Source organism: Bos indicus x Bos taurus, chromosome 21 (assembly GCF_003369695.1).
Source record: "Bos indicus x Bos taurus breed Angus x Brahman F1 hybrid chromosome 21, Bos_hybrid_MaternalHap_v2.0, whole genome shotgun sequence".
Lineage (NCBI taxonomy): Eukaryota > Metazoa > Chordata > Mammalia > Artiodactyla > Bovidae > Bos > Bos indicus x Bos taurus.
The window spans coordinates 16,172,292-16,188,442 of NC_040096.1; positions in this window are offsets into that span (position 1 = coordinate 16,172,292).

The following is a 16,151-nucleotide window of genomic DNA, read 5'->3' on the forward strand; positions in this document are numbered from 1 at the left end:
CCTTTGCTGTCCACCTGAAACTATCACAAAATTGTTAACTGGCTATCAGTTCAGTTCAGTTCAGTAGCTCAGTCGTGTCCAACTCTTTGCAACCCCATGAATCGCAGCACACCAGGCCTCCCTGTCCATCACCAACTCCCGGAGTTCACTCAGACTCACGTCCATTGAGTCAGTGATGCTATCCAACCATCTCATCCTCTGGTCCCCTTCTCCTCCTGCCCCCAATCCCTCCCAGCATCAAAGTCTTTTCCAATGAGTCAACTCTTCGCATGAGGTGGCCAAAGTACTGGAGTTTCAGCTTTAGCATCATTCGTTCCAAAGAAATCCCAGGGCTGATCTCCTTTAGAATGGATTGGTTGGATCTCTATGCTGCTGCTAAGTCGCTTCAGTCGTGTCCGACTCTGTGTGACCCCATAGACGGAAGCCCACCAGGCTCCCCTGTCCCAGGGATTCTCCAGGCAAGAACACTGGAGTGGGTTGCCATTTCCTTCTCCAATGCATGAAAGTGAAAAGTGAAAGGGAAGTTGCTCAGTCGTGTCCGACTCTTAGCGACCCCATGGACTACAGCCTACCAGGCTCCTCCATCCATGGGATTTTCCAAGCAAGAGTACTGGAGTGGGGTGCCATTGCCTTCTCCGTGGCTCTCTATACTCCAATATAAAATTAAAGGTTTTTAAAAAATAAAGTGGTGGTACTGGATATCTTTTTCAGGGGAAAAGTCTTCATACTATTACATATTTTAATTATAAAAGTGATAATGAAGAGCCTTATCTTATTCTTAATTTCTTAAAAAAGCATATTTTACCCTTAAGTATGATGTTAGCCATTGTTAAAAACTCTATCAGATGAAAGAAATTTTCATAATAAATATGTAGAATTTTGTCAAAAGTTTTTTGCTTCCATTGAGATATCCATAGTTTTACTCTTTTATTCAACTCATATGGGTAATTCCATTCAATGACTTTTGAATGTTAAACCACCTTTATATTCCTCAAATAAATTCCATGATATCATATTTTATATATAAATGGATTTGATTTGATATTTTTATATAAAAATATTCTATGTTCATGAGGGATATTAACTTAGAATTCTGCTTTTATAATGTCCCTGTCAAAGCTTTTATAGTAAGGTTGTGCTGGCCTCATAAACAAGCTGAAAAGTTTTTCTCATTCCTTTTATCTGGAACAGTTTGTGTAGATTGTGTATTCTTTCTTAAACGTTGGGGGAAAGTCATCAGTGAAACTATTAGAGCCTAAAGTTTTTATTGTGAGAAGGTTTTTTATTACAAGTTCAATTATTTTATTAGCCATTTGACTACTCAGATTTTCTATTTCTTCTTCTTTCAGCTTTGTTAAACTATTACTTTTCAAGAACTTTATCCATTTCATTTAAGTTTTTAAAATTATTAACTGCAGTGATGTCTCATTTTTCATTCCTGATTTTGGTGAGTTGATGGTTTTCCTTTCTTTTGTGCTACTCCTTGCCCTATAAACTTCCCTCTAAACACTGATTTGGTTACATTTAACCAATTTTAATATGTTCCATATACATTTTTGTTCAGTTTAAACTATTATCTAATGTAGACTGTGATTTCCTTGATCCATAGGATTATTTGAAGTATAATTTTCAAACTTTGACAAATTTGCTTTCTGTCCCATTTTTAATTGTCTGTTTATCATCTTCCTACTTTCTTCTTCTTCATTAATCAATGTCTTTAACTAAATTATTATATATACTCTATTCACTTTAGTTTTCCCTTTTAGTATTTTTATCTTAGTTAGATGCTGTATTTCTATAGTGCAACTCTAATTGCAGTCACCTCATCACTTCCCTGGTGACTCAGATGGTAAAGAATCTGCCAGCAATGCGGGAGGCCTAGGTTCAATCCCTAGGTTGGGAAGATCCCCTGGAGGAGGGCATGGCAACCCATTCCAGTATTCTTGCCTGGAGAATTCCCATGGACAGAGGAGCCTGGTGGGCTACAGTCCATGGGGTCGCAAAGAGTCAGACACAACTGAGCAACTAAGCACAACAAAGCACATCACTTATCACCCCCCAAAAAATGCAAAACGCCAAGCTCAACTCCATTTATTTTTTTTTTAACTTTGTGCTAAAATATATATTTTAATTTAAAATTTTTAAAATATTTTTTAATTTACAATGACATAACTTCAAGTGTAAAGATTAGTAAACAAACTTAAATTTTTTTTGCTTTTCAGTTAGGCCAGCTGCTTTGTCCAAGAAATTTTTCTGAGCTATTCATTTCCCAGGCAGAAACAGAAACAGATCCAATGGTCTCTCTCTCTCTCTCTCTCTTCATATATATTTCAAATAACCCCTCTCAGATTACATGAGTGAATTTCATTATATCACCTGACCCTTAGGTGTCAGTCTGATGCATTGTAATACCTGCTGTAGAGAATTCCCCAATGGTCCAGTGGTTAGCACTGCATGCTTTCTTTGCCAAATGGGCAGGTTCACTGCCAAGGGTGCAGACTGGGGAACTAAGATCCCACAAGCTGTGGCATGGCAAAAAAAAAAAAAAAACCTTGATATAAAATGGGGTTGACAGGTCTTAGCATACACCATCCCCATCATGGGGAGACAGATGACAGATGTGACTGAAGAAATTTCATATATAGATATGTATATGTTTCCCTGATGGCTCAGTGGGTAAAGAATTCACCTGCCGCCTACAGTGCAGGAGACGCAGATTCAGGCTCTGGGTTAGGAAGAGCCCCTGGGGAGGGCATGGCAGCCCACTCTAGTATTCTTGCCTGGAGAATCCCATGGACTGAGCAGCTGGTGGGCTCCAGTCAATGGGGTCACACAGTCAGACACGACTGAAGCAACTTAGCATGCATATATATATATATATATATATATACATATACACCAAACCCCACAACCCACAAGACATTGTTATTACTGTTATTTTACAGCCAATGTTTTTCTATATATTATCATATATTTACCCAGTTCTTCATTCCTTCCCATGTATTTATTGGAATTTCCTTTACTTCAGTCTGAATAGGTCTTTTTAGTATTTTTTTTTACGGAAGAGACTAATTTTCTAGACTGCTAGAGACTAATTATTTCAGATTTTTTTCAATTAAAAGTGTCTTTATTTGACCTTTATTTTTGAAGGTCCCTTTTCACTATATATAGCATTTGTAGATGGAAGTTTTTTTTCTTTCATCCTTTTTAAGATGTCATTCTATTGTCTTCTTGATGTGTGCTGTATGTTCAGTCTAAAACTCTATTAGTCTAATTTTCACTTCTCTGAAAGTAATCTTTTAAAATTTTGCTTCTTCTAATATTTCCTTTCATAAGTTTATTCTGTTCCTACGTATGATTTTCTTGGGCCAATACTTTGGTCACCTGATGCAAAGAACCGACTCATTGGAAAAGACCCTGATGCTGGGAAAGATTGAAGGCAGGAGGAGAAGCGGACAACAGAGGAAAAGATGGTTGGATGGCATCACCGACTGGATGGACATGAGTTTGAGCAAGCTCCGGGAGTTGGTGAAGACAGGGAAACCTGGCAAGCTGCAGTCCATGGCTCGCAGAGTCGGACACAACTGAGTGACTGAACAACAACATGATTTTCTTTATTTTTTTCTGATACTGAGCATCTTGAATTTGTGGGTTAATGTTGTTTACTAGTTTTAGAAAATTCTCAGACTATCTTTTCAAATGTTGTTTCTGCCCTGTTTTCTCTCTCCTATACTCTTAGATTGAGAGAGCACATACATTACACATAATTAAATGGTTTTGCTATTATCCCTCATGTCTTATGCTCCATTCTTTCTATTCCCTTTTCACCTTCTTTGTACTTTAGCTTGAGAGTTTTCTACTGACCTGTCTTTAGGTTAACTAAATTTGCTTTCTGCTATGCAGAAAGCTGAGCGCTGAAGAATTGATGCTTTTGAACTGTGATGTTGGAGAAGACTCTTGAGAGTCCCTTGGACTGCAAGGAGCTCTAACCAGTCCATCCTAAAGGAGATCAGTCCTGGGTGTTCACTGGAAGGACTGATGCTGAAGCTGAAACTCCAATACTTTGGCCACCTCATGCGAAGAGTTGACTCATTGGAAAAAATCCTGATGCTGGGAGGGATTGGGGGCAGGAGGAGAAGGGGACGACAGAGGATGAGATGGCTGGATGGCATCACCAACTCGATGGACGTGAGTCTGGGTGAACTCCAGGAGTTGGTGATGGACAGGGAGGCCTGGCGTGCTGTGATTCATGGGGTCGCAAAGAGTCGGACACAACTGAGCGACTGAACTGAACTGATGACCAATTTGCTATTAAACCCATCCAGTGAGTTTTTAAGCCTAGATATTACATTTTTTCCAATGGCTATTTGATTAATTGACATAGACTTTGCTCCATCTTTCTATGTTCTAACATTTATAATAAAATCTACTAACTTCAATATAGGAATAATTTAGTCTAGTTTATTATCTTTTCTGTTGACTATTAGTACAATTTTTCTTGTCTCTTTGCATGTATCCCTTTTTTTAAATTTGTATGTCAGATATTGTGTGTAAAGGAAGTATTGAAAACTGAAATTATTGTTGCTTCTTAGAGATCATTTACCTTGCCCTCTGTTATACAGATAAGATGAGGGGTTACTCACCTCAATCCATTCAAAAATAAGCTTCCAAGGAACTGGATATTAGCCCTACTTAGACTAATTTCACCTATGTTTTCATATGTTTTAAAGATGACAGCGGTCATGTGTTTATTGCAGGACATTGCCTCAGGGAGGATTTTACTCATCAGCACTATGCGACTGCAGAATATCTCACTCTGCCTTTCCAATTCAACACGGAGCTTCTTATACAACTCCCCCACTCAGCATTCAGCAAAGATCCCGCCAGGCAAACTGTACATTTGGGGTTTCTGTACATTTTAAACAGGCATAAAGCCGTATGGTGTTCTAAAGCTCTGCTGGTTTGTCTTCCCCTGGTAGAGCCCCTTCACCTGATCCTCAGCTTATGCTTGGACTCAGCAAATCTCCAGAAGGAAGAAAAGAGTAAAATCAGCTCACCTAGCAAGAGATCATTGGAAGGACTGATACTGAAGCTGAAGCTCCAAAACTTTGGCCACCTGATGCAAAGAGCTGATTCACTGGAAAAGACCCTGATGCTAGGAAAGATTGAGGGCAGCCAGGTGACAGAGGATGAGATAGTTGGATGGCATCAACTCAGTGATATGAGTCTGAGCAAACTCCAGGAGACAGTGAAGGTCAGGGAAGCCTGGCATGCTACAGTCCATGGAGCCACAAATATTCAGATAAGACTTAGCAACTGAACACCAACAGAAAGAGCTCTTTCTTTTTTGGAATGTTAGTTCATTTAGTCCTTTTTGTTTCCACTATTCTCAGATATCTTTTAAAATATGATTTCTGGGACTTCCTTGGTGGTCCAGTGGTTAAAAATTCATCTTCCAGTGCAGGGGATTGGGAACTAAGATCCCACATTCCTTGGGACAGCTAAGCCCAAAAGCTGCGACTACTGACCCCACACATTCTGGAGCCGGTGCATCACAAATAGAGGAAGCCTGCATGCCTCAGTGAGAGATGCTACGTGCCTCAATGAAACCAAATAAATTAATAAATGTTTTTAAATAATAATAAAAAATAAAATATGATTCCTATAATTAATTCTTTTTTTCTAGTTGATGCAGAAGATTAATGACATGCCACCTATTAAATATTACTGGAAAGCAGAAATTGATTTGCTAACTGTTTAACTCTCACAACTGTTTTATGAGGTAGGTACATTTTTCAGACAAGTTATGTAACTTGCCAAAGATCACTTAATAGTAAGTAACGACGCCAGGAGATGAACCTATGCTATCTCATCCTAAAACCAGGAGTGACAATGACCACGATGATATACTGCTTCTAATAAATGGAAATCTCCTTTTTCAATAGGTAAAGAAATGCTAATTCTGACTTCTAACTGAAAATCTGAAGGGAAGATCATTTTTAAAATTTTCTTTTGAGATTCGTTTTGAGTCAGATATGTAACTTACTTTAAATTCAAGGCACATCTCTCACCAAAATGTTTCTGTAGAAACTAAATTACCTTTTCTTATCCCTCAAGCCTCAAGAGATAAACCTCACTTAATCAAAAGCATTTTGGGTCCTATTTTCTTCAGGAAACAGGGGGACAACTGTCAGATTTCTGTGTCCTCCTCCCACAGAATTCTATTGTTAATTACAACAGTTCACTTTAGGAATACAAATGCATCTAAGGGAACACTTCATTTTATGTTTTCGCTTTGGGAAAGTAAGTACAGTGGACTCCTAAACTGCTTGCTTAGAACAGCAAAGGTTAAGGTAATTAGAGTAGAAATGGGGCACAGTCGATTTGTGTTTGGGAAGGGCCAATGCATACCAAATGAGAGCTGCCAGTGGTTTGTGACTGCAAGGGGTGAGCCACAACTGAAGCTACAATATGGAAACCAGCACATTCTGAAAAGCGCGTGTAGCCACTTTTTTTTCACTTAATTTTTTAAATTTCTATTTTATGTTGGAGTATAGAGAGTCCCTTGGACTGCAAGGAGATCCAACCAGTCCATCCTAAAGGAGATCAGTCCTGAGTGTTCATTGGAAGGACTGATGCTGAAGCTGAAGCTCCAATACTTTGGCCACTTGATGAACCGACTCATTTGAAAAGACCTGATACTGGGAAAGATTGAAGGCGGGAGGAGAAGGGGACAACAGAGGAGGAGATGTGGTTGGATGGCATCACCGACTCGATGGACATGAGTTTGAGCAGCTCCAGGAGCTGGTGATGGACAGGGAGGCCTGGAGTGCTGCAGTCCATGGGGTCCCAAAGAGTTGGACACAACTGAGCGACTGAACTAAACTGAAAAGACAGTTGATTAATAATGTTTTGTTAATTTCAGGTATGCAGCAAAGTGATCCAGTTATACACACATCCAGTCGCTCAGTCGTGTCCAACTTTTTGTGACCCCAAGGACTGTAGCCTGCCAGTGTCCTCTGTCCATGGGGTTCTCCAGGCAAAAATACCGGAGTGGGCTGCCGTACACACACACATGTACCTTTTCTTTTTCAAGTCTTTTTTACCATTTAGGTTATTACAGAATATCGAGCAGAGTTCCCTGTGCTATGCAGTAGGTCTTGTTGGTTATTTACTTTAAATATAGTAGTGTGTACATGTCAATCGCAACCTCCCAATCTATGTCTTTCCTCCCCAACCCTTTCCCCTGCTAAACATACATTCTTTCTATAAATCTGTTTCTGGTAGGTGTATACAATGGAATGGAATATTAACCAGCCATTAGAAAGAATGAAATAATGCCATTTGCAGCAACATGGACGGACCTGGAGATGACCATACTAAGTGAAGTAAACTTACAAATGAATATCATATGATATCACTTATATGCAGAATCTTTAAAAAGTGATATGAATTAACTTATTTACAAAACCAGTGTTTACTCTTTCTGGGCCTTTACCTAAGAGTAATGTGATAATGATAAAGTCTCTTCTGGCTGTAGCTTTATCAGTAGAATAACTTAAGATGCAAAGAATCAGAATCTCTTCCATTTGCTCTATAGGCAGGGAGGAATTCCAGACTTGACCATGGCAAAATTCAGTATGTGAACTACTGAGAAAGATTTAATTGTTGGCTCTTAGGAAGGAAATTATCACCTGATACTGCAGAAAAACCAAACAATTCCATTTTAAAGAAAGCAATTGTCTGCTTGAAAGCAGAATTTTAAAACTAAATCTAAAAGAGGAAAAAAGGAACCCACAAAATCCCATCACAAGATTTTAAATATTTCCATTACCTTCTGCTGCTTCCCAGTCAACCAGAGAAGACAGTGATTTCCATGCACTGGACGCGTCTGGCAGACTTGCTGGTTCATTTCCTGGGTTTTATCACTTTGTAAATTTTGATGGTTCAATTATATTACCATCAAATGATGTTAAGATGCCAATCTTCCTGTATTAAGAAAAAAAAAGCCTTTAACATTACCTGCCAGAATAACAATCGACTTAACAGCTGCTTTTATCACATACTTACAATTTGAAAGCCATTCTATATATATTTTTGCTAATTTTCCCCAAACACTGCAAGTTATGCACTTTATTTTCATGTGCTAAATTTTTAAAAACTTAGAGTGGTCAGGTAATACCTTGAAGGCCACACAACTAATAAGCAAAATGGTTAAGAGTCAAATTACGGTAAAATTCCAAAGCCTGGATTCTTCCATAAAATCACTCTCCTATAGGAATAATTTTAGTTTCAATCTAGCTGTCCTGTCTTATTCCTCCTCATGCCTGTCCCCACACCTCCCATTCTACCCAAATCGGTCTGCTCCCTTGAATATTTTGTATTTGTTTTCTCTTCTGTATCATTATGCACACAGCTCCTCATACTAATATTGTTTCTAATCCTCAAACCTATAAAAACCTAATTTATCTTTCAAGTACCTGCTGAGATTCCACTTCTTTCAATGAACCTGCCCAGACAACCTTACTTCCTCCCCTAGCTTCACATAGTAATCTCTCCCTTCCAGATATTTATATAGCATATATTCTCTGTACTATTTGTTCATTCATTCATTCAACAGATCTTTATTCACTTCAAGCTCTAGAAACACAGAGATGACTACAAGTGAAACCCAATAATAGATGTATAAAGATAAAATGTGTTGTTAAATATATTAATATATGTGTATGCATATATATACTGTATTCAACCATATTAATAATAGGCAAATATTATTGAGTACCTACTATGTGCCAAGCACTATTCCAGGCCACTTAGATGTTCTAAGGTGTTTATCTGGCACATTCATCTCTCATTGATCAAAGGTTGGAGCGCTGAATGTAAATTTCATATTTGCACATTTGTTTATGTGGAAGCATCAGCTGGTGCTCCAGTTGGTTTAGCTGCCTCACAGAGGCTTCACAAAAGAACTGATGATTCTGCGACTGAATCATTCATTGGTCCTCAAGTTGGACAAGCAGGTTCCCAGAAGAATCCCATATCTAGTATCAGAAAAGCCCTGGGGCAGAAAGTAAAAAATACACTGTGTAGCTGAGGCAAGGTGCCAAAACACTTGAGTAGAGCTGACTTGCATCCAAGGCTGGATGGAAGGTAGACGGAGAGGATATGAGACGGGGCACAGGAGGTGTGCACACACAGCACCAGATGTCAGACAGAGACATAAAGAGCACCTTCAAACTCAACAACATCATCCTGTTGCTAGAATCTGGCTACCTCTGTATTTCCAATAACGGAAACACATTAACTTCCTTATTGTTTAAGTCAGTTCTTTCTTCTTAATCTCCCCTTTATTAAGAGGAAACCACTAAGAAAAAAAATTCCATATTTATAGCCTTTCCTGATAGCTCAGTTGGTAAAGAATCTGCCTGCAATGCAGGATACCCCAGTTCGATTCTTTGGTCAGGAAGATACACTGGAGAAGAGACAGGCTACCCATTCGAGTATTCTTGGGCTTCCCTTGTGGTTCAGCTGGTAAACAACCCACCTGCAATGCTGGAGACCTGGGTTGGGAAGATCCCCTGGAGAAGGGAAAGGCTACCCACTCCAGTATTCTGGCCTAGAGAATTCCATGGACTGTATAGTCCATGGGGTCACAAAGAGTCAGACAGGACTGAGCAACTTTCACTTTCATATGAATTGTGGCATTGCGGGTAGCAGTAGGAAGGTAGCAGAGACATAGCATTTGTTTTCCTTGAATATAGGATTTGTTCACCTCACTATTTGTGAAGCCTTATTGGTATTGCCTTGGCCATGCTCAAAATGTGCGTAAGCTACTTGTTTATGTGAAATAAAGCATGCTATCTTTTCTGTAACCTGAAGCTGAAATTTTGCCAGTTCTTACAGAGGGCATCCTCTACAGGAGAAACAGTATTTACAAAAGAAGGATGGGGCCTTTCCTGGTGGCTCAAGGGTAAAGAATCTTCCTGCCAATGCAGGAGACCCAGGTTCGATCTCTGATCTGGGATGATCCCACATGCTGCGGAGCAACTAAGCCCCGAGCCACAACTGCTGAGCCTGTGCTCTGGAGCCCGGGAGCCACAACTACCAAGCCTACACAACTACTGAAGCCCGTGCACCCTGGAGCCTGCGCTCCACAACAAGAGAAGCCACCTCAATGAGAAGCCCCCATCCACACCTAGAGGGAAGCTGAAACTAGAGAAAAGCCCACGCAGCAATGAAGATCCAGCACCGCCAAAAATAAATAAATAAACGCATAGACGCAAGCAAGAAGGTTGTTCAACAGCTCAGTTTTTCGTTCAAAAACTGGGAGTGCCTTTCATGTACCAATCATCATTGCTCTCCTCCCTGGGGATACAACCCAGAAACAGACAAGATTCCCCATCGTTAAAGAGCATCATCTACTAAGAGAAACAGATAGTAAACAAGTGAGTACTCAAACGAGGGGACAGGTGAGACTGGAGTATATTTTTAAAGGATCATATGGGACTGGGGTGGAAGCAAGGAGACTATTTAGATGTTGATGTAGCAATTTGGGTTAGAAGTGATGGTGGCCTGGACAACAATGGTAGGGATGAAGATGATAAGGCTATTCCCTTTACTGTGCATTGCAGTAAAATCTTTGAAGAAGGAAATATCTGAGGAACAAAATGGATTCTAGAAGGAAGGAGAGAAGGGATTAAAATAAAACAGGCTAATGGATACGTGTCAGGGAGGACATCTGATTCAGCTGGAAGGATGGTTGCAGAGTGTGAAAGACTCACAGACTGAAATAAACATGGGTGATGAATTGAATCTACTCTGCTGTTGATCAAGAGGCATATGATTGCTAACACTGGAATATTCTAATTACTTTTAATTGTTGAGTTGTGTTTCTTTAAATACAACACCAGGCAAAGACTGGACTCTGTGGGACTCAATATACATAGAGTTACACAGGCTTACACAGAATGAAATTTGTCCTGTTTAACACATTTTGAAAGTGATTTTTAAATATTTTTACTCTTAGGATTTTTACTCATAAATCTTTCCCTCTGAGATATATTAAGTACCAGTTCCTGCAAAGAAAATTAGACACAAGGCAGTTTAGTGATGAATCAAACTAGCATTATGATCAAAGAGAGTCTCAGTAGATAGAATGTAGTTTAGAAATTTAGTTAGCGAAGTTTGGACCTCTCACATTAATCATTTCATAATTCATATTTTAATATTTTTACAGCTCATTGAGCAAGCCTGTTTGCTTTCCCTGTGGAAAGATGCTTGGTACTTAAGGGGCCCTGGGATTTAGTAAGGGTAACTATATGAAATAAAGTACAAATGACAAGTGACTATTTTTGTGATTTGCTTTGCCTTTGTTCCAAACTCAGAAGAATGGTGAGTAGAGGGGGACACTGGATGACCATTTGAGCAGGCGGTGATTTCTTTACTTATTCAAAAATATTAGGAGCAAGAAATTCTTCCTTAAAAATGCAAGTGTACTCGAGTGTAAGCTCCATCACAGCTGTGTGTGATGACAGTAATGCCTCAGTTACCTAAAAGAGTGGGCCAGGGGGCAGTAACAAAGAATAGAGGGGAAGGCTTCCTGCTGCTGCTGCTAAGTCGCTTCAGTCGTGACCGACTCTGTGCGACCCCATAGACGGCAGCCCGCCAGGCTCCCCCATCCCTGGGATTCTCCAGGCAAGAACACTGGAGTGGGTTGCCATTTCCTTCTCCAATGCATGAAAGTGAAAGGTGAAAGTGAAGTCGCTCAGTCGTGTCCGACTCTTCGCGACCCCATGGACTGCAGCCCACCAGGCTCCTCTGTCCATGGGATTTTCCAGGCAAGAGTACTGGAGTGGGGTGCCATTGCCTTCTCCAGAGGGGAAGACTTAAAAACTTAAAAACAGAAAACTAAGGTTTTTTCCCATCTGTGCTACCATTTAGCTGGGTGGCTTTAAGAAAGTCATGTGGCTTCAACAAATGATGTTGGGAAAACCAGATATCCACATGTAAAAGAATGAAATGCAATCCTTGCTTTACAACCTATACAAAAATCAACTCAAAATGGAGGAAAGACCTAAATATAAGCGTGAACCCTACAGAACTCTTATGATATTAGATTTGGCATTGATTTCTTGGGTATGTCACCAAAAGAACAGGCAACAAAAGCAAAAAAAAGAAAAAGATAAATTGATCTATATATGAAATTAAAAGCTTCTGTGCATCAAAGGAGACAATCAACAGAGTGAAAAGGCAACTCACAGGATGGGAGAAAATATTTGCAAGTGATCTATTTCATCAAGGGTTAATAGCAAGCAGACATAAAGAACCCTTACAACTCAACAAAACAAAAACCAAGCCCAATTAAAAAATGGACAAAGGATTTGAACTGGTGTGTCTCCAAAGAAAATATACAAATGTCAGTAAACACATAAAAAGATGCTCAACATCACTAATCATTAGAGAAATGCAAATCAAAACCACACTGAATTACCACCTCACACCCATTAGGATGGCTATCAGCATTTAAAGAAAACAAAATAGCAAGGGTTGGCAATGATATAGAGAAGTTGGAACTGTTGTGCACTGTTAGTAAAAATGTAAAATGGTGCTGTTATGAAAAACAGTAAGGTTCTTCTTTAAAAAATTAAAAATAGAATTACCATTTGACCCAGAATCCATGGATGAGGATGCCTAAAAAATTGGAAGCAAGGATTTAAAGAGATATTTTAAAACACATTTATAGTAATATTATTGACAATAGCCAAGAGAAGGAAGCAACCATTTGGATAAGCAAATGGTGGTATATAGATATAATGGAATTCAGTCCTAAAAGAGGGAAATTTTGATACATGTTGCAACATGGGCGAACATGGAGGACTATGTTAAGTGAAATAAGCCAGTCACTAAAGGACAAATACTGTATAATTCCAGTTATATAAAGTACCAGAGTAGTCAAGTTCAAAGAGACAGAAAGTGGAATGGTAGTTGCCAGGAGGGTAGTAGAAGTTGTTCCATAATTGGTATCAAGTTTCAGTTTTGCACGATAAAAAGAGTTCTGGGGATGGATGGTGGTGATGGTTGCATAAAAATGTGAATTACCTAATACTGCTTAACTGTATCGGAGAAGGCAATGGCACCCCACTCCAGTACTCTTGCCTGGAAAATCCCATTGATGGAGGAGCCTGGTAGGCTGCAGTCCATGGGGTTGATAAGAGTCGGACACGACTGAGCGACTTCACTTTCACTTTTCACTTTCACCCATTGGAAAAGGAAATGGCAACCCACTCCAGTGTTCTTGCTTGGAGAATCCCAGGGACGGGGGAGCCTGGTGGGCTGCCGTCTATAGGGTCGCACAGAGTCGGACACGACTGAAGTGACTTAGCAGCTACACTGTACACTTAAAAGTGGCTAAGATGACAAAATTTGTTCTATGTATTTTATTACAATTTTTTTTAAATTTAAGATAACAAATAGAAAATGCTTTCACAGTGTAGGAAATACAGAAAGTGCTCCCAAAATAACAAAATTTATACTTGTTATTTTTATTAAACTTCCTGAATTGAGGCCCAAGATGGTCCCAGTATGTCAACTTCCTTTCTGGGGAAAAGAAAGCATGTGGAGAAATTAAGTCATCAGAATTTTTAGAGTGCCTGAGACATCATTTGGTCTCATTTCCTGGAAAAAAACAGTTACAATGCCGTGCCAACTCTTAGAATTCCTAACATGAAGGGTTTAGAATTCTAACAATTCATTAAATCATCTGTAAGTTCCTTCATCTCTCATATTCTCTAATATTTGGTAAATTGTGTTCTACAGTTCTAGTCTTCCAGGTGAAGGGCACGCTTATATCACTTGAGTTCTGGATGCTTTGGTACAGACACACGCGCACACACACATACACACACACCCTTGTTTCAAGCTGAAATGCCTGCTTTTTCTATACTTGGAGTTATGTTCAATATTTACTTTTACACATTTTTCTAATTAAAAAGCCTAAAAGCACTGTTTCTAAGGAAGCCAGTTAAGTGAATTTTTTAGATAAGTGAAATTTATCTTAGGTACAAAATTTTCATTTTAAATTCTATGTTTGATGAAAATCCTTTAAAAACTGACCCTTGGGACTTCTTGGTGGTCCAGTGGTTAAGACTTCACCTTCCAATGCAGGGGGTAAGGGTTCCATCCCTGATGGGGGAGCTAAGATTCCCCGTGCCTCAAGGCCAAAAAACCAAAATGTGAAACAGAAGCAATATTGTAACACATTCAATATACTTTTTAAAAAATGGTCCACATTAAAAAAAAAACAAACAAACAAACCTGACTTTTGTCCCACATCTTCTTAAAGAGGATCCTGAGGGGAAAAAATAATAATAATAAAAGAGGATTCCTTAGGGAAAAAGTAATAATAATAAAAGATTTCTGGACCATATTCTGCTTGGTAAAGCTTGGCCTCACTGACATGCAGTGGCTCAGTGGTAAAGAATCCACCTGCCAGTGCAGGAGACATGTGTCGGATCCCTGAGTTGGGAAGATCCCCTGGAGAGGGAAATGCAACCCTCTCCAGTATTCTTGCCTGGAAAATCCCATGGTCAGTGGAGCCTGCACGGCTACAGTCCTTGGAGTCACAAACGGTGGGACACAACTGAGCACAAGCATGTGTTACAGACATGCTTACGCCTGATACGCCACTAGACAACTGTAACTATGAGTTTCTGATCTCTTTCCAGGAAAAACACAGTTCTTGGAGACCAAAATGAAAATAACTCCTGCTAACCCAGTTCTTAATCTTGCCTCTCTTAGTGCCCCGTCAGTCTTCACCTTCCACTCAGGACACTGTCCATTTTCCACGCCTCCAGCTTTGCATGAGCTGTTTCCTCTATTTAAGCTCCCTTTGTCAGCTTGGTCTTCATCTGGCTGAATTCTTGTCACCATTAAAAACTCAGCTCATGTATTCCCACTTAAGAAAGCCACCCAAGCTGGGTGAAGTGCTTGTCCTTTCCTCCCCAAATATCTTCTCCATCTAGACACCATGTATACACAAGTCCATGTATACACATGACTCCTCTGGGACCATGGGCTGTAGCCCTCTAGGCTCCCTCTGTCCATGGGCTTCTCCAGGCAAGAACACTGGAGCAGGTTCCCATTTCTTTCTCAGGGGGGTCTACCCTGCCCCAGGGATCAAACCCTCCCTCTTGGGTCTCCTTCTTTGGCAGAGGGATTCTTTACCACTAGCACACCCTGGGGAGAAGGCAATGGCACCCCACTCCAGTACTCTTGCCTGGAAAATCCCATGGACGGAGGAGTCTGGAAGGCTGTAGTCCATGGGGTTGCTGAGGGTCGGACACGACTGAACGACTTCACTGTCACTTTTCACTTTCATGCATTGGAGAAGAAAATGGCAACCCACTCCAGTATTCTTGCCTGGAGAATCCCAGGGACAGGGGAGCCTGGTGGGCTGCCGTCTATGGGGTCACACAGAGTCGGACACGACTGAAGTGACTTAGCAGCAGCACCCCCTGGGAAGCCTGATACGCCACTAGAGACTTCTAAAACTGAGAGGCAACGAGGAAAAAGATTAAAAATGGAACAGAAGAGCCAAGAACTGTAGGACAACTACAGAAGGTACAACATTCAAGTAAAAGGAATACCAAGGGGGAAAGAAGGAACAGAAGAAATATTCAAAGCAATAATTATAATAGGGGCGGCATGGACACCCAGCCGTTGAAGTGGGCCTTCCTGATTGGCTGTTAGCTTCCCATCCCCACCAACGGTCGCCTCGCAGTGTGCCCCTCCCCTCCCCCCCCCCCCCCCCCATATAAAGGAGCCCGAATTCTGACTCGGGAAAGATGGTTCTCTGAGACGTTTGTCCGCTGTCTCCTCAGCCTGGTGCCTTTCCAAATATCGTCATTCCTTGCCCTAGGAACGCCTGTCCCTGTATACTGGTCTGTCAAGCAGCGAGCAAAATGAGCTTGGACTCAGTATCATAATGACTAAGAATTTCACCAAATTAACATCAGCCACCAAACCACAGATTCAGGAAGCTCAGAGAACAGATAGGATAATGGGGGAAAATATTAAGTATATAATATTCCAGCTGAGGAAAATCAAAGATAAAAATCTTAAAAAGAGCCAGAGGGAAAACATGCCTTCCCTCT